This window comes from Oxyura jamaicensis, chromosome 3 (genome assembly GCF_011077185.1).
Source record: "Oxyura jamaicensis isolate SHBP4307 breed ruddy duck chromosome 3, BPBGC_Ojam_1.0, whole genome shotgun sequence".
In the NCBI taxonomy this organism is placed as follows: Eukaryota; Metazoa; Chordata; class Aves; order Anseriformes; family Anatidae; genus Oxyura; species Oxyura jamaicensis.
Genome location: NC_048895.1, coordinates 101,282,665 through 101,306,114, shown reverse-complemented (window position 1 = coordinate 101,306,114; position 23,450 = coordinate 101,282,665). Strand labels below are relative to the sequence as shown.

Genomic DNA, 23,450 nt, shown 5'->3' with positions numbered 1-23,450 from the left:
ATTTTACAGGCACGCACTTAGGCTAGAAACAGTCCAGCAGGCCCACATGATATCAATGTTGGTCCTTGTGTTCGCCTTGTAAATGTAAAAAGCAATTACTCATAAACAAATATGAAATGAAATCTCAGAGCTTAGAGGAAAGAATGAAAGTAGACTTAAAAAAAAATCTTTCCATGTTCTCTGACAGGCTCCAGTAAAAATATTTCCAGTCTATATCTATGCTTTGCATCAGCTATGTGTTTTTGTTTACTTGGATGCCATAATTATTGTTGGTCTGCTGATTTCTATTCAGGATTAATTTGATTAGTTTGTGCGATTGATCAGGAAAGTGGGAATAGCTCACATAATAAAATATAAATAATTTTTACATCGTGTGTATTTTTAAATTATTTTACATATTTGTATATGCATGCATGTGTTTGAATATGTTTATATATATGTAAGTATATATATAATATTGAAAACACTATAAATGGGGGAATGAAAACAACACTGTAAACTCATCTCTTGATAAAGTAATCTTTCCAGAAATTGCTTAGATTGCAATTGTCTGAACATAGCTTACATTTATAACAACAGCAAATTGCAATCATCTGATCATTCTCAGGTCTTCTTTAGGGATTGCATTTGGAGTTCCTGGGACTAGTGCCAGTGGATATATGCCATATTCAGGAGCCTAAAAAAAATATAAGCTACAGAAATAGATCGTTGGTTCACTGGTTGACCCAAGGGATAAGCCCAAGGGAAAATCAAGACATGCTTAGTTAACTGTTTGATCACAAGACTGAAGGTGCCTGTGAACTTAAAGCCTTCTCTGAAGCCCATTGACATCAAAACTGAAGTGTCTAGGCTTTGCATAACTAAATAATGACACACCCTGAGCAGCCAGAAAAGGGTGTGGGGTGTGTGTAAGGGTGGAATTCTTTTCCTGAGCAGGAAAAGGGGCTCCCCAAGGATCTGTTGACAGCGCTGAGCCAAGTGTGAGCTGCACCTGGAATGGCTGGAGTCTGAAATCAGGTGCTGTTTATTAGCTTTGGCTCATCAAAAAAAAGCTTACAGGAGAGCCATTTATTTTGTTTATATTAAACAGTCAACAAGGAAAATAAGAAAATGTGCTGTTCTGCAGATCAAAATATTACTTATTGCTCTAATAAGCACTTAACTCTTTTTGAGAGAGCAGCATGGGCAGACAAGGGAATTTTTCTTTTTTTTTTTCCTTTTTTTTTTTTTTTTTTCTGCAGTGTGTTAAGTCATTCACTTGATTTGTTGCCATTTACTGCAGTTGTGTAATGGCTATAAAACTGGAAAAAACATAAAACATAAAAGAAAGGTGTTGAAGTCAGCCTTAAGGTACTAAATTCCTGACAGCAGCTTGTAAAGCAGTGGAGATTTAGGTGCTGGAAGATGATGCTGGGGGTTGTGGTAGGTGACAGAAGGTGCTGAAGTGATGAGGCCATGACATACTGGAATTATGCAACTCTGAAAAAAAGGATATGGGCACCTTCTGACCCCTCCTCATTCCTGGGAGCAACCATATTCCACAGAAACTTTCCATGTGACATGAGTAGTCTTCAGGGTCCAAAACTCCTGGTTTGGTTATGTCCAGCACTTCACTTAAATTCAGAGTGAGGCTTGGTCTGATAGGAATTTACAGATCACTTCTATCAGGGACTGAAAACTTTCAACATATAAAAATATAGAATGTCTCTTTAAAAATAAAATAAAAAAGTTGGTGATTTCCTTTCACACAGCTTTTTTCAGTACAGTCTTAATGCTTCAGCCCCAGAGGCTGAATCTCAGATCTATTGTGTACACAGCAAGGAGCTGAGCACTGCATCAAGACAGGGTTTAAAAGGACTCTGCATCACATGTTTTAGAATGCCTGGTACCTCCTACGTTCAGTAGTCTCATTTTAGTGAAGCATATGTTGAGGAAGGAGGAAATCTTGGTTCAGTCCCTCTCCCTCAGACTAAAGAGACTGAAAGTTTTCATGTCATCTTGCAAGAAGATTTCCTTTCATGTCATCTTGCAGGAAGTTCTTATTATCGGATCCAATCCACCATAATAATAATAATAATAAAGTGCATGAATCCAAAGGATGGGATTCACTTTGAGTGCTGGTATATATTCAAGTGTTTTCAGAGTGATGCTCATTTTGTGTTCCCAAGGGTCCTTGCTTCATGGATCATTTTGTTTTGCAACACCTGAAATCTTGTGCATGAGAATACAACCTACAGTACAAGCCACATGAGCTGAAGTCCCTCATTAATGGATTTCAGCAACTTAAAGTATGTTTTTTGGCACCATGAAAGTCTGGATGCTAGGCTAGGTAGGCCTGCGATTATAATGCAGGGTGGTCATGCCTCTACTCCATTAAAATTCCATCTATTGGTATATTAGAATTCACTTGTGGACTATAGATTTACATACTGTACATATTTGTGCGTGCGTGCGTGTGTGTGTGTGTGCGTGTGCATGTGCGTGTGTGTGTGTGTACGTGTGCGTGTGCGTGCGTGCGCGTGTGTGTGTGTGTCTTGATACTTGATTTCATGAATAGCACAAGGCAGGCTGTGGTCAGATGCCAGAAATGAAGGGAGGTGGAATTATAACCAGTATATGAAGTGGACTAAGTAGGATATAAACTTTCCCCTTCCTCTATTAGTGTAGTTGAATAGAGTTAGTGATTTCCATCCCACTACCATGAACTACTATGCAATAAACTACTATGCAAACTTGGCTTTAATTTGTTGTGTCAGACTCACTCCTTGCACAAGTTACTCCCTTTCCTACTGCATCAGAGCTTGAAGCAATGCTACACTCTTTGATCCTGAATGGCTCCTTCTTGGTTAAGTCAAAAAGGGTTAGACAGGTTTAGAACTAACTGTAACCCCTAGCAGATGGGGGCTAATATATGTGCTATATCTTTCATAAACAGAAGTAGATGTATCTTAACACTGTTTTAACTCTCAGCAGTGATGCAACTCATCCTCCCAAACAGAATTCCATGTCATGTAGGTGGAGATAAGATTCAGAAACTTTACATTATGCAACCTCCCATTTTGGTCAATGAAGGTAGAATGAATTCTCTCAGTCCCACTTACTGGATATCTCTCAGAATCCTTGTTTGTGCCAAGTTTCTGCATTTATTTACAATGTCACTGTAAATATATCTGCTGATAACTGAAAATCCAGTATTCACAATACCTCTCAATAGGCTTGTTCAGATCAAAGGACATGATGCTATTTATCTGCCTGAAAAAACATGGGAACTTTAGGGAAGTTTATTTTTGTAGGACCTGATCCGTCTACCATTAAATTCAGTCCTAGAGCAGATGCATATTACCAATTATGCACACAGCTCTACTTAAGCGTCTACTCTAAAGTCAGTGACGGTCTCTCTGGTGAGCTGTGGATTGGGTTTCAAGTGCCAGCAGTTACTCATGTTACATATGAGCAGAGTCTTTAGAGATGTGAAAGTTGGTTACTAAGGCCAGTGTTAAGTCTTAGGCTGCCTCCAGAATAATTGTGGTAGGAAAACGAACTGAAGTCAAGGAACAAACTTCTACTTACAAGGCACTACAGTAGGAGAATGGGAGGGTGAAGGTGGAAGTCTGTACAATATTTACACTAGTAGTGACTGATGTTTGACTGTTCACACTCTTTTCAGACAGTTAGTCATGTACTAGCTTATGACTTCTTTGTTCTACATGTTCCTAAGGAGGCAAAATGAAGAGAGTGTGTCAGTCTCTTCTCCCTGGTAACCAATGATAGGAAACACAGGAAAGGCACAAAACTGTGCTAGGAGAGGTTTAGACTAGATGACAGGAAACATTTCTTTACCATGAGGGTGGTCAAACACTGGAACCAGCTTCCTATAGAGGTGGTTGATACTCCATGCTTGTCAGTGTTCAAGAAGCATTTGAACAATGCCTTGAATAATATGTTTTATCTTGTAGGTAGCCCTGAAGTGGTCAGGCAGTTGAACTTGATGTTCTTTGTAGGTACCTCCCAACTGAACTACTCTAATTCTAATTCTAATTCTAATTCCAATTCTAATTAATTCTAAATCTAATTAATGCTAATTCTAATTCTAATTCTAAAATTCTAATTCTATTTCTAATTCTATTTAAAATCAAATCTCCTTTCCATAGAATAAGTAAAATGAGAGATTCAGCAATGCATTGTATCCATTAGAGCTATTCATTGTTCTCAGTTTACTAAAACTTCTAGCTAAACCTGCCTAAAAGTATCCAGACTGTAATAATGACCCTTTTGAAATATTACATTTACTGCATAGCAATATCAGGAGAATAATTTAATAATAAAAAATATACTGAGAATGATGGGCAGTTTTAGCTGATATCTCTAAAGCCAAGGACATTTTATCACCATTTTAATTTATGATTATGGGGTGTTTTAAGAAACTAAACCTAATTCATGATCTGGGTGAAATGAATTACTATGAATATATTCCATTACCGTCTATCACCTATGGTCATACTGCCATTCATAATATGTCATTTAAAACAAAACAAAACAAAACAAAAAAGAGAAAAAATCCTTCCTGTGCTGAAGTAGTATAGTGGTTCAGCTAAAAGCCAGAATATCCTAGAAGCACAGAATTAAGATAAACATAACAGGATGACCTCAGTATTTCAAATGATTCAGTATTATAGTGAAGATAAGAAAATAGTATTTTGTACAATAATATCAGAACATGGAGTAAAACAGTAAATCATTCCTTGGGTAGATAAGCTTATACACAAGAAAGGGTCTTTGTTACTATTTTTTCTTTTAAATTGGTACCTGCCTCCTTTGGCTTTTGCAGTGATGTGTACAGTGCTTAGAAAACTGTATCCATCCACATTAATAATGTCTTTAGGTTCAGTCAATTGAAGCAATATAAGAGGTAGGGAATAGGAAGGATCAATTCCAAAGCCAGCAAAGCTCGGAGAGAAGAGATAAGTGAACTTAAGTTACTTATCCTGGCTAGAGTAAATTAGCCCAGACGAAGAGATTCACACTGCATTGAAGAGGGCAGTGTGCCTCTTGCTGAAATTGTGCAATGGTGGGACCAGCAGGGAACAATTTTAAGCTTCCATCCTGCCAGCTGCTTCACATGGGTGGTCCCTAAGCATGCCTGGTATGTAATTAACCTGAATCCCTGGGCAGCATCTGTGGCATACACACTGGTATTGCATGCTACCATTTCACCCTAGCTTCCCTGCAGGTCTGACAAATGAATGTTGTGTTACAATTACAGTACAAGAAGTAGCAGCCTGAAGCCAGCCCTACATTTTTCTTCCTCCCTTTAAAAATTAGGAATATGCTTTTCCATTAGCTGCCAATTAAAACAAAATTCACTTTAGAATTTAAAAAAAAAAAAAAAAAAAAAGACCCAAAAGACCCAGCTGTAAAACACTTGCTTCTGTCCTTGAAAATCAATGCTACAGTGGAAAGTGCACAGATTTTCACCCAGCCATGCTTGTTATGTAGAACATATTTTCATCACATTCTTTGAAATCTATTAGGCCTTTGATCTGGCAGATTTCTTAACTGATGATCCGTTTTTGCTATGTAACTAGTATTACTCAGGTGCTTCTATTTAAGTGCTTAACTAGATCAGGATGTTAGTCTTGCCACACATGGTGCAGAAATATATTTGTTTCTGCATACGGTTGCAATGACTGCAGTTAGTAGAGAGACCGAACAGAACCTAATGTTGCACACAGACAATTATTTGAAAACAAAAACAAAACAAAACAAAAGAACAAATCCCTTACCTTTCAAGATGAAACAGGTTTCCTAAGCCAGGAGGGTTATTTTACAGGTCATTAGCTGCCATAAGATATTTTCTCCAGCAGAAACTACACTATATATACTGTACAATGTTGACTTTATTATATTCTGGCTCTACTGGTTATATTACCATTTTAACTACATTTACCATATTTTCTTAATTTAAAAAGAATCTGTTTCTCATAGTGATGCTGACAGATTGGTTGGCATCATGAAGGTGTTTGATATGTTATCATAAAATCCTGTGACTTGTGAAATGATGTGATTTAACCTACACTTACGTATGCCAATTTCAGTGAGGTCTGATTGACAACAGACACTTGTACAAAAAGTGAGATTATCTTCCTAATTAGAAAAATGTGAAAGCAGCAAAGCAGTGACAGTGGGCTCTCTGTTATTACCTTCACTGTATTGGCTTGGTCTTCCTAATACCTAAGTTACTGAGAAAGTTACTGCTTTGTCAGGGTAGACTCATGAGGCATATCGTGTTGGTAAAATCCTCTTCTTCCAAGACATGCTTTGCAATGGAATTAATGTGTTTTGGCTGTGCATTATGGGATAATGGGATTTTCTTGCTGGGAATTCAGGAGGAATGTTCCTGGATGGCTCTAAGTCTACACCGGGAAGATTTCAGCTCTGCAGACAATGCTTGTTGTCTTGTAATATTATGTCCAATGTTGGCTTTGATTTTATTGGCTGGAACCAGACTCAGAGAGACAATTTCCAGATGCTGAGCCAAATATTTTTTTTCTATTACTCCAAAGACAGGAGAAAGGGGAATCTACCTATCTACTTCACATCACACCGATTACTTAAGCCAAACACTGAGATACAAAGATCAGCCCTCTGCATCTTCCCAAGTTTCATTAGGGACTTAAGCATGTGCTTTGGCACAGGAAGAGCTGGGACTGTTTGCCCATGGCTTCAGAGATTTTATTCCTGACTGAAGTTGAAGTGCTCTGGCAGGCTGCAGCTGCATAGGAGAGAATTAAAAAAAAAAAAAAAAAATCCACCTCAAAGCAGGAGCTTGCTTACACTGCTTTTACTCACCCTTTCCAAACTAGGAGGGTGTGCCAGCTATTATGCACATATTTCTGTAATTCTCTGGTCAACATGTGGATTTACATACTGCAGTGTGTGTGTTGAATGCTGCTTGCTGATGCTGGCTAAGATCACAGCCTTGCCACCAGAGGAACAGATCATGCTGCACCACAGACACAAAGTGCCTGCCTGCATGTGTTGCCTGTTGGCCCTGATGAAGGTATGTCAAAGTTATAGCACAGCAAGCAGCTTTCTCCCATGACTGACTTTTCTTCTTAGAGATGATTGTGGGATATCTCCATGTGGGTGACAGTGTTGTGTAAGGATGCTGGAGCTAGCTTCAGATGAGTTCACTTGGTACTGACAATAGCTTTGTATGACACTTCTCTCCTGGGGAAATTATGCAGCTGTCTGCAACACATATATACTCCACAGAGCTGGGGCTGTCTGTATACCTTGTTTTCTCTTATTAATTTTCATTCTGCAATAATTGTGATTCTTTTCCCCCTTTCCCCTTCCCTTCCCTTCCCTTCCCTTCCCTTCCCTTCCCTTCCCTTCCTTTCCCTTCCCTTCCCTTCCTTTCCCTTCCCTTCCCTTCCCTTCCTTTCCCTTCCCTTCCCTTCCCTTCCCTTCTTTTTTCCTTTCCTTTTTCCTTTCCTTTTCATTTTTCCTTTCATTTTTCCTTTCCTCTTCCCTAAAGGAAGGAACATTTTGTCAGACTTTCTACACTAGAGAAAGGAGAGGGCTTCGTTGTCCAAAACCTCTTCTTTTTCTCTTCCTCTCCCAGAATTTTCAGTTCACACTTTGAGAAAGATTCATGTCTTCTGAGAAAGAAATGACTGGAGTTTGATTTTTTTTTTTTTTCCTCCATTTTTTCTTTCATTTTTCAAGGTGAGAGAAAGTGGTTCTATAAAATAAGCATATTCCATTATGGCTGGAATGTGTCCTTGTTTTCTAGTAGTTTAAGAAGCTCAAATAAAAGCATCAAGAATCCTTGTCTGGGTTTTATTGCAATATCTTATTTCTTATTACTCTGTCTTGAATCATGTCTCTAACGGAAGAGAAGATATCAAGTACAACTTGATGTACTTTTGTAGAATCGGCACATCAGAACAAATACTGCCCTTTTTTTTTTTTTTTTTTAATGGATTATCATAAGTTGTTGCTTGTCTCTTTTTTATTTTATTTTATTTTTTATTTTTTTGCTTTTCTGTTTTTAACTCCTCCTGCCATAGCCATTTGCTGTTATGATATGACAATTTCTGTGGCTGTTTTGCATGTTGATTTAGTTTAGAGTTGAGTTGTTCTCTTGGATGCTGTCCGCATAATTAATGCCTCCTATCACTCTCTAGCAGAAGGAAGAAAATCTTTTCTATCTCTGATGGAAATGCTTGAATGGCCCTCTGGGGCCAATTAGATCACCAAATGGCAGTGACATGCTGGAAGAGAACACTATGGTGCATTTTCATCATTCTTTTCAGCAAAGCACGTTGGAGGATAGACAGAGGGAGAGGGAAGGAAAATGTCAGGGTCTCTGATCAGAGCAATAAACTGGCATATAAACCACATTTTATTTCCCAGTTGGAGGTGCTGACATGACATCTCTCACTTTTTCAACCTCATTTCTTTCTGGCTAAGTAAATACATTTCACCACTGTTTTGAAAGTGCAGTGTCTTGACGACAGTCTGAATCTATACCATTTAATTCTAGCATTTCTTGTGTCTCTTGACAGCAAGCAGGCAGAAAATACAGCTTGGGTTAAATGACATTTCTGGCCAATTCCAGTTGTAGTGCTTTTTAATCAGAACTTTTAAGGCAGCATCCAGGCCTTTAGTCGAAATGGTTAGGGCTTTCTTTTCTTATTCTAAAATTTAATATTGTGTAAGAGTGTGATGCTTATTATAGCATTACTGTTATTCCTGGCTTTAGTGATAAGATGGTTAGTAGAATTATTAGTTGTTTCAACAAAGCCCTAAATTTCAAAACCATTTAAAATTTTAAGTTGAATCCTGAAACCATCTGTGTAGAATTGTGGTAATAATCCTTAAGTGCAATAAGTTTATAAGTGATATGCATGTCATGCTGTTAAAATGAATGTCTGTGTTGCCTTGACATTTATAAATGCTAAAACCTTTACTTTACCTTGCTATACAATTCACAGCAGGAGACATTATTTAAAACTGTAACCTTCTCATTCTTATAGATTATTGCTTAATTTTATTAGTATTTTTTATAAAAAGAACCATTCAGTCATCACTATCTTTCCAGTGTCAAGGAGCACAATTGTAAGTCAATTGTAAGTTGATGTATGATTGTAAATTATAAGGAGAGCTAGAAAGAAGAGATGAAGTTTATAAACACATGTTTCTGATGCCATTCTTAAACATCAGGTTAGGAAGAGTGTCAGTAGAAGAGAGGTGACATTTCATTAAACAGACAATCCCTGTTTTGTAAGTAACAATCATTTGATTAATTTCATATGAATACAACTTAATTAGCATGCCTTAGAAAGCTGTATTGCTTTCAAGTTTTTCTCAATAGGTAGGTCAAAAATGACCTTCCACATGGCCACTGTATATGATGAAGAACAGACTGTCTTTGTATATAAAGTGCTGCCTCTCACACATGCTGCTCACATGTGTGTTCATCACACAAGGAACTATTATAATGAAAGTTAACAGTACTTTGTGGGATATGTGCTTATCCTTCACCTCAAGAGGCTTGAGCTCACTGGAAAACCCCAAACAGTCCTTGTGGATGTGTCAATACTGAGGTCACCAGTGCAGCTTGAATTTAGAGTAATGAGAAAAGTGAGTATATGACAGACCTCATATGGTCATGAGATAGGAGACTACAGGAATCTTAACATGCCTTTTTCCTGTCACTCCATCCTTACTACATTTCTTACCCGTCAAGCTTTCAGGTATCTGCCTGTCAAGCTTGCAGTCTTACATCACAAATCCAGTGTGGTGCAACCTTGTTCTCCCACTCTTGTCCCTCTTCATCATTCACTTCACAAGCTATCAATAAATCAGCAAAATCTAGTGTTGGTTTTTCGTTGTTGTTGTTTGTTTGTTTGTTTGTTTGGGGAAAGGGTTAAAATGTGTCAGAACATTCATGTGACAGGAACGTGCTACAGCTTACAGAAAGAAAAAGATATTGTGGATAGTAGGCAAGACTATCTTAAATATTGAACTAAAGGATTTATTGAATACTGGTTGCACCTCACTGTATGGGAGTTCCTCATGCTCTCTGACCCCAGTTGCACAAACCAAGGAACTTGTATGAGCACACCTACTCCTTTCTCAATGACTCCCCTCAGAGGGGCTGCATGTGGCCGGCTCCCATCCCTGTTCAAAGTCACATCATCCAGGATGCATGTGAATGGTGCAGGGCTGCAGGATGCACAGCAGAACAGAATCACAGCTCTAGGTATTTTATTCCAGACTAGGACTCCAAATAAGACAACCTCTGCAAGTTAAGACTATCTCTGGAACTTAGAAGAGAAATCTTAAAAGGATTCTTGGACACAGATGAAGCTCTTATAAGCCATGGGGTCTTTATGACCCTCAGTAAAATCTCTCATTGTTTCCTCCTGCACTGAACATGAACACCACGTATACTAGTTCCTCACTCAGCATCACAACAAATTAGGACATAGAGTGTTCTGTGCCTTTGCAGTTTCCCACATTTGGGATCTCACTGACCATCCTTAAAGCTTCAGAGATGTGCTTGTGGCAATTCTGCCAGGTGCCTAGGAACTTGGGATGTGTGCAAAATGGACAGAGTGGAGAAAATTACAAGATCAGTGAAGGTAGTGGCCATTGTTTCTATTTTCTAACAGGCAACAACTACATATTCCCACCTCATTATTATTAGGTAATGAATAACCAATACTGCTCTTGCCTTGCTAAATATTTTTCTTTCAAATGTCTGTCATGTTACACAGCTATGCACAAAACTGCATTCCTACAACAGAATTTTCACTATGGATCTCTCTCTCCCCAAAACCAAAATGCTTAGGTAATTTGCTGTAGATATAAACGTTAAGAATGATCACCTTATTTCACAAATTTCACTGAAAAGTGAAATCTGTTTCATTAAAAATTTTATTCTGTGTTGGCTGCTCTTTAAACAGATAGAAATATCACTTAAATAGTTAATCCTTGTATGATTTTTTTCACAGCATAGTAGTTTTGGGGTCACTTAAAAATCACTGGAAATGTAACCCCTTGCACTTCCTGTAAAACACTGAACTCCGGATGATAATCAAGACCTCTAGAAAATTGTGGGCTGCATAAAAATTGCAGATTTTGCAATTTTCTGACTGCTGTGTAATTTTCTGGCACACTTAAATATGTGTTTGGTTCAGTGCCAGGCTTCTCCCTCCCCCAGACACCCTAAAATTAACTAGGAGCTTTGGGAATTTCATCCGTCAAACAGAGACAGAAGTGTCCAATCAGCCTGGAGGAAGCATGGCTGACCAGTGCTGACCCAAATCCCTTTTGAAAGCAGTAAAGAAAGAGACAGAGACAGATGAGGAAAAGTAAGTCTAACAGAGAAAAGAAAGGGAGGACAAGATCAGAAAGGGACAGTGAAAAACTAGGAGAAAGGTTGTAAGAGAGACAGAACTGCAGAGATATTAGAAGAATGGGTTGTAGTTTCCTTGTAAAGTTTATTTGGTGCAATTTCATCTGGGGATTGGGAATGGGAAATTTGTATACTGAAAAAAAAAAAAAAAAGTTTCTTCTCAAAAAGCTAAAGCAGCATCTGTACTTCTTGTGGTTTGGTTAAGGTAGTACTGAGGTGATTCAGAAATGCATTAAGCACTGAATTTGCACAGGGAATTTTAAGGTTACAGAGGATTTGTAGCTGCACTAAGCAAAGTTGATGAAAGATGGGGGAAGATGCCTGTACCAGGGACTGCCTTGACACCACATCACATAATGGGAAGAGAAGCTTGGGCACCCCATGCCAGTGCAACACCTTGATCACTGAGACATCCACAACTGCACAGCTTATTGTCTTTCTATTCTAGTTTTCTTGCCTTTTTCTAAAACCTTTAGTAGTTGTGAAACAGCACAAAATGGTTTACACAGCCTGCTTTGTCATATGTATGAGCTTACTTCCTCCCCTTTGTTGTCATAATTCCCAGCAACTGTACCTCACTGAGAAACCAAAAATTCTTCAGCCCTTGAAGCTCAGCTCTCACTGCAGAAAATAACACCTCATGGGCCATAATACTATGACTAATCAGTACCAGTGTGACAAGGCTTCTGGTCTTCAGAAGAAGATTTTTGAAAGTTCTGAGGAATAGGGGAATATTTTAAATGAAGAAGCAAAAGAGGTAAAAGGCATGAGACATATTTGAAACAATCAAGGAATAAGTTTACAGATATATTACCCAATTCTGTAGGTAGCCTGTGGTCTTGAGATTGGATCCTTTTACCAGGACCATTGTCAGGAGTCTTCGTTGTTATATCAGTGCTTTTTACTCAGCATTTGTCCTTAGACATTTAATCTCCCATCAGTAAAAAATTTATGTATAGCCATACTCTTCTCAGGTTGAGAAATCACAAGCAAGCTTTGAAAAAAAAAATACATTCTGATTACAGGCACAGGCGATTTTGATATTGCTCCAAAAAGTGACTCATTCTTAGTTTAAATAAAGGTTAGTAAATTGAACAAAACATGGAAGATTTTCTTTAATACTGTTATGGGATGTGTGGATAAATCCTTGATTCTCTAGTAATATTTATTCTTTCTATCAGGACTAGTGTGTTCTGAATCAAAAGTGTTGTGCTCTTTTAGAAAACATGACTAGAAGTTCTATGCCAAATACACCATGTACTCACTCTATAAGCACAAGAAAATATGATGATCTACCTTTTCTGGAAATTATTCACTCTGAGGTATTATAAAACTTTCTGACCTTACTGGTGTCATGAAAGGTAGTTCTAAATAGGCTTACAGAAATACACAATTATAAATAAAACTAAAAAATAAAAACAAACAAACAAACAACAAGAAAAAACACTTGAAGGTCATAGAAAAGTAGACAAAGACAAAGAGGAAGTCAGGCAAAAATGCCAGGAGAAGATGATGGGGAATATCATACTCAGGTCAGATCATACTGATATGTATGAGTACCACGTGGGAAGGAACGAAGGTGAGGGAACAAAACTCTTCACAGTAGTGCCCACTGACAGGAAAAGAGGTAATGGACACAAATTAAAGCCCATGATATTCTATCTGAACACAAGAAAACATTGATTGATTTTATTTATTTTTACTCTGAGCATGGTCAAACACTGGAACAGGTTGTCCAGAGAGGTTACGGAGTCTCCATCTGTGGATATGTTAAAACCTGACTGGACGTAGAATCATAGAATGGTTTGGGTTGGAAGGGACATTAAAGATCATTTAGTTCCAACCTCTCTTCTATGGAAAGGGATGCCACCCACTACATCAGGGTGACCAAGGCCCCATCCAGCATGGCCTTGAACACCTCCAGGGATGGGGCATCCACAGCTTTTTTGGGCAACCTGTTCCAGTGCCTCATTACCAGTGAAGAATTTCCTCTTAGTGTCTAATCAAAATCCATCCTCTTTTAGTTTAAGACCATTCCCCCATCTTATTATTATCTACCCAAGTAAAAAGTCCTTCTCCATCTGTTTTATGACCCCTCTAAGTATTGTAAGGCCACAATGAGATCACCCCAGAGCCTTCTGTTCTCCAGGCTGAACATCCCCAGCTCTCAGCCTTTCTTCATAGAAGAGCTGCTCCAGCCCTCTGAACATTTTTGTGGCCCTCCTCTTGACCCGCTCTAATAGATCCACATCCTTCTTGTGCTGGGGGCTCCAGACCTGGATGCAATACTCCAGGAGGGGATTCACAAGGGCAGAGCCGAGGGGGACAATCACCTCCCTCAACCTGCTGGTCACTCCTCTGTTGATGCAACCCTGGATGCAATTGGTCTTCTGGTCTGCAAGAATGTACTGCTGGCTCATCCTAAGCCTTTCATCTACCAGAAACCCCAAGTCTCTCTTTGCACAGCTACTCTCAATATGTTCTTCTCCCAGTCTGTACTCCTGTCTGCACTCCAGGTGCAGCATCTTGCACTTGGACTTGTTGAACCTCATTCGGTTCACAGGGGGCCAATTCTCCAGCGTATCCAAGTCAAGTCCACCAAGGTGATCAAGGGAGTGGAGCACCTCTCCTATGAGCAGAGTCTGAGAGACCTGGGACTGTCCAGCCTCGAGAAGAGGAGTCTCAGATGGGAATCTCATCAATGTCTGTCAATACTTGAAGGGACAGTGCAAAGAGGATGGAGCCAGGCTCTCTTCAGTAGTGCCTGGTGCCAGAACAAGAGACAATGGGCACAAAGCAGAACACAGAAGGTTTTGGCTCAACATCAGAAAACACTTCTTTACTGTGTGGGTGATGGAGGACTGGCACAGGTTGCCCAGAGAGGCTGTGGAGTCTCCCTTCCTGAAGACCTTCAAAAGCTGTCTGGACATGGTACTGGGCAACATCTTCTAAGTGTGCCTGCTTAAGCAGGAATGACTCCCAGAGGGCCCTTCCAACTTTAACCATTCTGTAATTCCATGAAATCCTTTGAGTGTTTTAAGATTCAAGTACGCGTGATTTTATATACTTTCCTTATTTTAACACTTTCTCAAATTTGTAAATCTCATGAGGACAAGATCTCATGAGATATTCTGCTATTATGTTTTTCAGTTTGGTTAGACATATGGCACCACATGAACAGCTTTCCTTCTAGTGTTTGATTTCTGTTACTCAGCTATGAAATACACAGTAAAATGACACTTTCTCCAAACTGAAATGCTTAAAAAAGGTTTTATTCTGATTCCAGTTGTGCTTTAGGTTTAATCTGGTTTTATTTTCAAGATGGGGAGACTAATGAATTGTAGCATGCGATGATGTACGCAATTCAGCATACTTCATCTTTAAAAGATTTCTGTTATTGAAAGACACTGATGCTACACATATGAAGATCCCCATGCAAATGGGATCTGTGCTATATCTGATATGCTTTATGCTATCACTGTTATTTTTAACGCAATGGGTAAAGTTCAACAATGCACCACAGGCACCTCCATTCCTTCTTTTCTTGCTTAAGTTTCAAATGACTGAGTCATTTCCAAGAATGAAGTCAGGAAAAGTAAGATTGACTCATTCTTTTAATTTGGGTAGTTGTTTGGTTGAGGTCAGTGAAGATAAAATATTCTGCATGTTGCATTGCTTCTGTCAAACTAGTGGGGAAAGGAATCTGTCTGCCTGATGCATATAGCTTGGACTGGCACATGCTCGCTTGCTCTGGAGACATGGTGCACACTTGGTCTGAAGATCTAAACTGTAAATTCTTGTTTAGTACAGATAACAAACACTGAATTTAGATGCCCCACCCCCTCGCTTCCCCAGCCCATCTTTTCTAAAGAGGACATAACCCTCCATGACAGGGTTCCAGTCATGCAAGCTGTCCCACCACATCTCGGTGATTGCAATGAGATCGTGGCCCCACGACCGAACACAGATCTCGAGCTCATCCTGTTTATTTCCCATGCCCCGTGCATTGGAGTGCAGGCACTTTAGGGAAGCAGCAGGTGCAGTTACCCCTGGGGGGATGCAAGAAGAAGATACCGACGGGGCATCGGGAACGCTACCTTCTCTGAGGAGCTCTCAGACAATCCTATGGGAGAGCTCAGAGGTTTTTCTCTGTCTGCAACAGTGACAGTAGTGACGACTTCCCCCAGCCCTTCTCTGTCACTTTTAGCTCCCCTCCCTTCCCCCATCAAACCTAGTTTAAAGCCCTGGTAATCAGCCCAGAGAGCTTGCTCCCCAACACACTTGCACCCCACTTGCTCAGTTCTGTCCGCAGCCCACATATGCGGCCTCTCAAAAGATGGCCCAAGATCAAAATACCCAAATCCCTGGTCCAGACACCACCCCCTCAGCCAGTCATTTACCTGTCCTGTTCTGCTCCTTCTATCTGCATCCCAGTCATCCAGCAGGAGGACAGAGGAGAACATTACCTGCACCCTCGATCCCTTCAACAACCTCCCCAGGGATGCAAAGTCCTTTTTAATATTCCTCATTTTTCTAATAGCAGCTTCCTGGGATCCAACCTGAATGACTACAAGAGGATAGTAGTCCTCCAGTTTAATGAGTTGTGGCAGAGCCTTCCTAATGTCTCTGACGCGTGCCCCAGGAAGACAGCACACCTCTCTGGCTAGGTTACCTGGGCGGCAGATGGGAGCCTCAGTGCCCCTCAGCAAGGAGTCCCTGATCATCAGGACTCTCTGCCCTTTTTTTGTGGCACAGGTTACAATGCGGTGCTCTGTCTGGCCCTGATCCTTATGTTTTGTACTTCCCCCAATCTTGACTCTATTCTTGGGGTTGCTTCCCGGGTTCAGACTACTGTCCAGACCCTCAGCCTCTTCCGCAACCTCCCCAAGAGCCTCAAATCTATTTCCCAGGGACACCGTAGGGGTAGGTGGTGCCATGGGTGTCAGGGGCAGACGTCTCCTTCTGCTCCGAGCTGAGAAAAGTGTTCAGCCCCTTTTCTCTTGTGGACAGTCTAGCCCTCTGTTCTGCATGTGTTTAACGGGGGGGGACTTGTCGAGACATAGGAGAGGGCTGCCGAGCAACAGCAGGGGCAGGGTGACACCTCCTATCTGTCACCCTCAGAGACCCCCTCAGGCTGCCAATTTCTTGCTGCAGCCCAGCCACCTGCTCAAGGAGATCCTGAAGCAGGGCACACCTACACCTGTGGCAGCGCTCTCCTCCCTCATGACCCAGATGTGCCTCCAGTTTCCGGAGCTCCCCGCAGTCACCTGTCTGGACTGCCACTTCCCCCCTCAGGGGGTCCACCTGGGTGCCCACGTGAGCCCAGAGAGGCAGCATCTCCTCTGTTTGGGTTGGTGCCTCAGACCAACAGCTGCGACAGGTGCAAATGTGGTGAGGTCTAGATTCTCCTCCCTGCCCCACTTGAACTGCCCCGCGCAAACTGCCTGCGCTAACTGCCAAGCCAGTCCTGTTAGTGCGTCTTGTTTGCAGCGCTCCTCTGTGCATTTCCTCTATCCTGGTTGCAAAAACACCTAAAACACTTTGTTAAAAATAAATAAGCCTAAGGCACACTTCCGATATTGAAATTTCATCTTGGGTGATTAAAATTTAACAAAATTATGAGTACTTGAAACACAGTTTTCTAACTGACAGTATTGAAAAATATGACTACATAAAGATCTTGTTATGACTATTAATGACAGAATATGTATGCAGAAATGTACAAGGCATCTGAATTTAACGCTTTCAAAGCAAAATGCATCAATCATTTTTGAAATAATAGTGATTTTGCTTATTGAAATCAGGTAAGGTAAGGTCTTGATATCACGCCAGCCAGAAAAAAAATATTTCTGAAATGTTTTTCATTAACATAAAATTTCTATTTGGAAGGTTCTAAAAGAGTACTTTCTCATTTTAAAGATATTCTGATAAAGAAATAATAGTAGATGAAAAATAAATGTACATTTAAATATTTCCTCTCATCTAAGCCTGTGGTTCAGTTTTACTAAAACAGGTTTCTAGCAACACTGTTTATTCTTGGCCTCACCTTGAGAAGTTGTCGAATTCTCACTTGCTCAATGTTCTTGGAGGTCTCTCAGCTTGTTACCAGTATTGTGCTTCCATACAGGTCTAGCTTTGCAGTAACTACAGACATAACAGTGTCTTTAAATCCCATGTCATGTTAAAATACTTAGAGAGTATCCGTACTCTTCTGAACTTGTCTTTACAGATTTCTCCTTCATCTATAAATTGTCTATCAGAAAGTTTATATTTGGTCTTTCCATGCTAGAACAGTGGAATACAACCCACAAAATCTCTGCTTCAAAGCTCTTTCTAAACAGAGGAATCCTCCTTCTCTCACATGGCATCTACAAGTACATTTTCCTGGAGTCAGTTTAAACTATACACCAAGGAGTTCCTGCACTAATGGAAACTCTACATATCTCTCCCTGGCCTGCACTGGATGTTTGTTTCTATGTAAGTGCATTTTAATTCAAAAGACCAAAAAGAAGATTGGAAGTATATATTTTAGATGTTTGAGAGCAGATGCAGGGAAAATTTTTAGGAGGAATGTAATGGGGAAGGTCAAATGGTGTAGCCTAGAATGATTGGTGGAATTGTGTCATCAGCCATGTGCAAAAAAAAATGAACATACTTGTGTCTCTGCAAAGCTTAATTTATACAGAACATAGAATATAATAGAGATATTTCTAAATCTTGCCAATCATGGGTCTATTTTCAGGGACCGTAATTTCTTCATATGCTTCTTACCTAACAGAGAAAAAAAAAATAAAATAGATTAATTGCAATTTGGGTGGAATCCTGTAAGATTGTCACATAAATATAAATGGAGAGGTAAGGCTCTCAACCTATTCTGTCCCACTTAACCTCACTGTTCTTTCCTCCTTTTCAAAGAGAATCCACCTTTCCAGAGGTTCAGAAAGTTCTAGAGAATATCCATAGTCAATACTCATTTTCAGCTATATTTGGATAAAATGAAGATTTAAATACCAAACAGTGGGATATAGTTTCAAATGTAGGCATATTCCTCCCTAGTCTCATATATGAATAAAGGTGCACAAAACCATTTATAGTAACTCCATATTTATTACCAAAGCTAAATATCTTGTATTTTCAGTGTATTTGCCAGATCATCTCTGCATTGATTCTCATGAGTTTAGTAAGGTTGTTAGTGTTGTAGAGAGAAAAATTAAACATAAGAAGGAAAAAAAAAAAAAAAAAAAAAACTAAAACAGATGAAACACTGACATAATTTTTCTTTTGGATTTATATCTGTCCATGTTTCTGAGGCCCATAAACTGGAATATTCTCAGCTTTAAAGATCTCTCCTTTATCCTGGCCCCCAATATTTCTCTTCCTGAAAGAGCTAAGTGAATATATACTTTCTGCCTTATATTAAATTCCATAAAACCTTTCCCATTGTTAAATGAACTGTAAGCCAGCAAGGTACTGAGCTGGAGGTTGCTTTTTCCTGGCAGAGCAGAAAATATACTGTTCAGCATACAATTAGCATGCATTCTTTGATTAAATAACTAGATAAGGCTAACTTCTAGGTCTGTAACCTTCTTACCACCTATTAAAACTTGGAATGAACTGAAATGTCCAATCTCTGAATTAAATTATTATCTTCCAACAGTGAGAATGAGGGGAAAAAAAAAAGAAAAAGAAAAAAAAAAAAGAAAAAAAAAAGTAAAAGTGGCTTATTTTTTATGTATGTTTGTTTGATTGTTTGTTTTTACAATGGTGCAATTGTATTTTGGTCACTGCTGTGGTTAATATCAGCAATTTTGCTGGGAACATTCAAACCGAATTCAAGAAGAATGTAAACAGAGAAAAATGCTATGCATTACTTTATGATACAAAGCTATACATCATTCATTATATCTTTATAATGCAAAACTATTTAGATGTTTCACTCTGGAAAGACGCCCAAGTGTTTCCAGGCACTCTAAAAGCATATGAATTTATGGTCGTGGACCATATTTAAACCACCTACTCTAAATGCCTAATTTAGGCATTGCTACTAATACAGTGTTTAAATTTTAAGAAAGAGATGAGTGATCCAGGATATGAGGGCCTGCCAGATCTTGCCTCCACAACAGCTGGTGGGAAAGAAAAACTGTGACTCCTAATTCAAGCTCTGGAGGTGGCATTCATGGGATTCATCTCACCTCACTTCTTGTATATAAAAAGTAGTGGTTTAAATCTGGGCTGGCAGTCTTCCCTTAAATTGAGAGAGGGTGACACCTCCACAGTGTCTTTCCTGTTGTTACCTGTTTCAGAAAGGAGTGAATTTTCCTCTAGTGATTCCTCTGTTGCTATTTGGTAAGTTTAGATTTAGACAAGTGAATTCCAGATACATGACCTGACTTTTCTTATGGAGGTTAGTTTAAACAAGAATTCACAGGTATGTCTTGCCACCAGCTCCACAGGGTACTGAAGCTGTTATGTGTGAGAGCAGCAAGGTCTGGTCTGTAGGGACAGGAGAGGAAGTGGGATGAAAGCCAGGCTATGGGGGCCCTGCCCCACAGCACATGAATGAGGTGAGCAGGGCAGGTTTGTGATGGTCACGAGGGTCCACCAGGAAATTAGAAGTTCATGATGACAAGGTGTCCAAGGTCTCTCAGGGAGTCAAACCAGGACTGGAATCAACAAGGTCCATGAGCACAGGCACAAGTGCTGTAGCTGAGACAAGGCCCAGGGGCAAAGGCTGGACCTTACACACATCTCTGAGGAAATGGGGAGGTCCTCAGCAGGTGGGGAGGCCCCTTGCACAGCTGCTCATAGCTCTTGCCTTCAGCCCTGCCCACAACTACCTGACCGGAGGCTGCATGGTGTCTCTGACTCTAACAGGCCACACCACATGGCCTGTCACTACAGGCCAACACTTACTGACCTAAAGTGCTTCAATAGTTTTGCTCTGATAATCTGGGCCGACATGGATGAATTTATGCAAGACACATATTACATATAGAAATTATTAAATCTTAAGTACCACACATCAAAACAATTTCAAAAGCTGATGAGAATACAGCAGAATGAGTATATGCACGAATTTTAAATGATATTTTTAAGCCAGTCACTCACATTTGTGTTTAAAGAATATTTGTGGTAGTAGTTGAATATTTTCTGTGGAAGTCATAGAATCATTAAGGTTGGAAAAGACCTCCAAGATCATCTGGTCCAGCCATCACCATACCATCAACCATGTCCCTAAGCACCACTTCCAGCCTCTCCTTAAACACCTCTAGGGACGGTGATTCCACCACATCCCTGGGCAACCCATTCTAATGCCTGACTACTCTTCTGAGAAGAAATGTCTCCTAATTTCTAACCTGAACCTCCCCTGGTGCAACTTGAGACTAATCCTTCTAGTCCTATCACTAGTTACCTGTGAGAAGAGGCCGACCCCAGCTCCCCACACCTTCCTCTCAGGTAGTTGTAGAGAACGATAAGGTCTCCCCTGAGGCTCCTCTTCTACAGACTAAACAAATCCAGTTCCCTCAGCCACTCCTCATAGGACTTGCATTCCAGAAGTCCTGCCACTTTCACCAAATATTAGGAAAAAATCTGCCTCTGTGAATCATTTGTGACATTGTCATCATTTTATATGACAGATAAAAGTGCAGAAAAGTGAGAAGTGCAGCAAAACTAACAAACGTTCCTCAGAGATGTTATGACCAAACAATTTAAGATACACTTTAAATAAATAACATAATCTTTTTGTGACCTGCCTGGCCTTGAACCAGCAGCTGTACTTGTCTAGCTCCACCTCTGCTCCCATACAGCTCTACTTGGCTGTGAACATGCAGGGACACAAGGTCAACTACCCATTTTCAGCAGAGTGGCTATGGTAATAAACCTGTGGTGAATGTACCAGCTGAGCAATGTTCCCAAGATCTTATTTTTGTGCTCTGTGTAAATGGTGTGTTGAGAATTTTTCCAGTCAAGAGATTCTTCCTCCATTTCTGTTTCTTTTACAATCTTTTGGTGTGTCATTTTCTAACAGCTTTTTATAATGTACATTTGTATATTTAAAAAAATGTTAACACTGATGGAAGCACCTCAATGTGTTGTACTTTTCTGTGCATTCAATATTTCATCAAGATACAACTGAAAAGACTAATTATAAAAATTCACAAATTATTTGAGTTCAGTTGACTCAGTTTGCTCATATGGCACAAACAAGTGTACTGTCTGTAAGGACCTCACACATAGCAAGTCTGACAGCAATTAAAAAAAAAAAAATCTGTATCCTTCATTAGCAGATTTTGGGTAAAATTCATATTTTCTTCCTTAAATGTCACTAATAACATTTTGTGCTAAGAGACAGCTTTTGAAAATATATTTTAGATTAGACACAGTTGATGTTTTCTGCTAGTAAAAATATATAGGTGACAGTGATTTAAGTGAATTCCAAAGGGTCCTTCTGATCCTTTCTTATCACTGAAGCTGTCACTCATTTTTGCAATGGAGAAGCCACATGCTCCAAACGCAGAACTATTGTGAGTTGCTGTGATTCTCCTTGTTTTGGTGGAGGTAAAGTAATTTATACCAACTGCTTCTCCTTGATACAACATTCTCTGGCTGTAAGGTGGCAACTTTTAACCTTAGCTTTACAATAGAGTATTTAAAGTTATAAAACTGCTTGGAACTTCATTGAACTTTAGTAAGCTCAATACTAGCACAGCTGTCAGCTCCTATCACTGTAGCTTCTGAAGATGATCTGAAGAAGGTCCCTTTTCAGAAACTGAATCTGTTGTAAATTAAAGTAATTATAAAACAAAACAAGGCTTAGCTTATATGGAATGGTACTTGACTGTGGCTCCTGTCTCAGTAGCCACAGATAACAGAAGTAGGCAGATGCAGCAGTTTATGGTTTGTCCTTCTAGATCTTCTGAAAACTTCTCTTAGAAACACTTGGGGGAACTTTGGGGCAGCTGCTGCCATTGGGAAAGGGTGGCTACAGAGTGCCAGGACAGTAAGTAAGGTCTAGCAACTTCTAACAAGCTCTTCCAGCTGTTCTTGACCAAAGGGTGCTGACTCCATCTGAATCCTGATTTGGAGGGTCAAGCAGCCTTCCGAAGAGGTGCTGGGGAGAGGCCTATATAACTGCTTATGAAGGCTCTGCTGAGAGCAGTGTACATGTGCTTGGTGGTGGTGAAAAGCTATAGGGCATGGTCCCCTGCATTCTCTGGAATAGCTCTCTGATGTGCTAAAGTCCTTGACTCAAACCAAGTTGCTGAGGGAGGGTGCATCTCCGGGGCTGAAGGGTGAGTGAGTCCTCTTGCTGGGGAAGATGTGCTTCTTACCTGCAGGAGGTGTGCACTGGGGGATTGTCTGTGTATCCAAGTAAAGCAACTGTGGAAAGAGATCAGCAGACTGTGCTACACCAGAAATGTTTTAAAAAGAGACTGACTGGAACTTCTAGCTTCAAGACTAAACCTCTAATTGCACTGAATGAGGGGCAGGCCAAGTCTGTGCTTACCAGAGACTCCCATGATTGAGAAGCTGGAAAACTGACTTCTGGTACCAGGAGGATGACTGCATCTGCAGGTCTGAAGCTACAGAGTAGGTTCAGTGCCCTGGTAGCAGATGAGAGTCTGGGAGCTGTGTCCAAAGAAGAATCTGAGCGGTACCAGGAGGAAACAACAGTATTATCCATGGAAGACTCCCTGTTGCCAGGGATGGAGGTCACCATCTGCTGATCTGACCTGTTATCTAGGCAGGTTTCCTGCTTGCCATTCATTTGGATCCAAGATGTTGTGGCAAGGTTGCCAAGGTTTGTCTGGTCCTCAGACTATTACCCCCAGCTGCTCTTCCATGTGGGCACCAATGGTACTGGCAGGGGAGACCTGGAGTGTGGCAAGTGTGATTATATGTCACTGCTGGTGAAGGCCAAGGGCATGGGTGCCCAGGTGGCATCTTCTTGATCCTGCCAGGCAGGAGGGCCTTATGAGGTCTGGAAGGATTCTGTGGGTCAACAAATAATTACACA

General features: G+C 40.2%; 1 long non-coding RNA gene across 1 annotated transcript in view; it reads left to right on the top strand.

Annotated features, from left to right (window-relative positions):
• The window catches only part of LOC118164377, a 703,421-nt gene that overhangs the window by 7,038 nt on the left and 672,933 nt on the right, over positions 1 to 23,450 (top strand). The window contains exon 2 of the long non-coding RNA XR_004749464.1: positions 2,568 to 2,570. This is a non-coding gene — a long non-coding RNA (uncharacterized LOC118164377). The remainder of the gene's footprint in view (positions 1 to 2,567; positions 2,571 to 23,450) is intronic.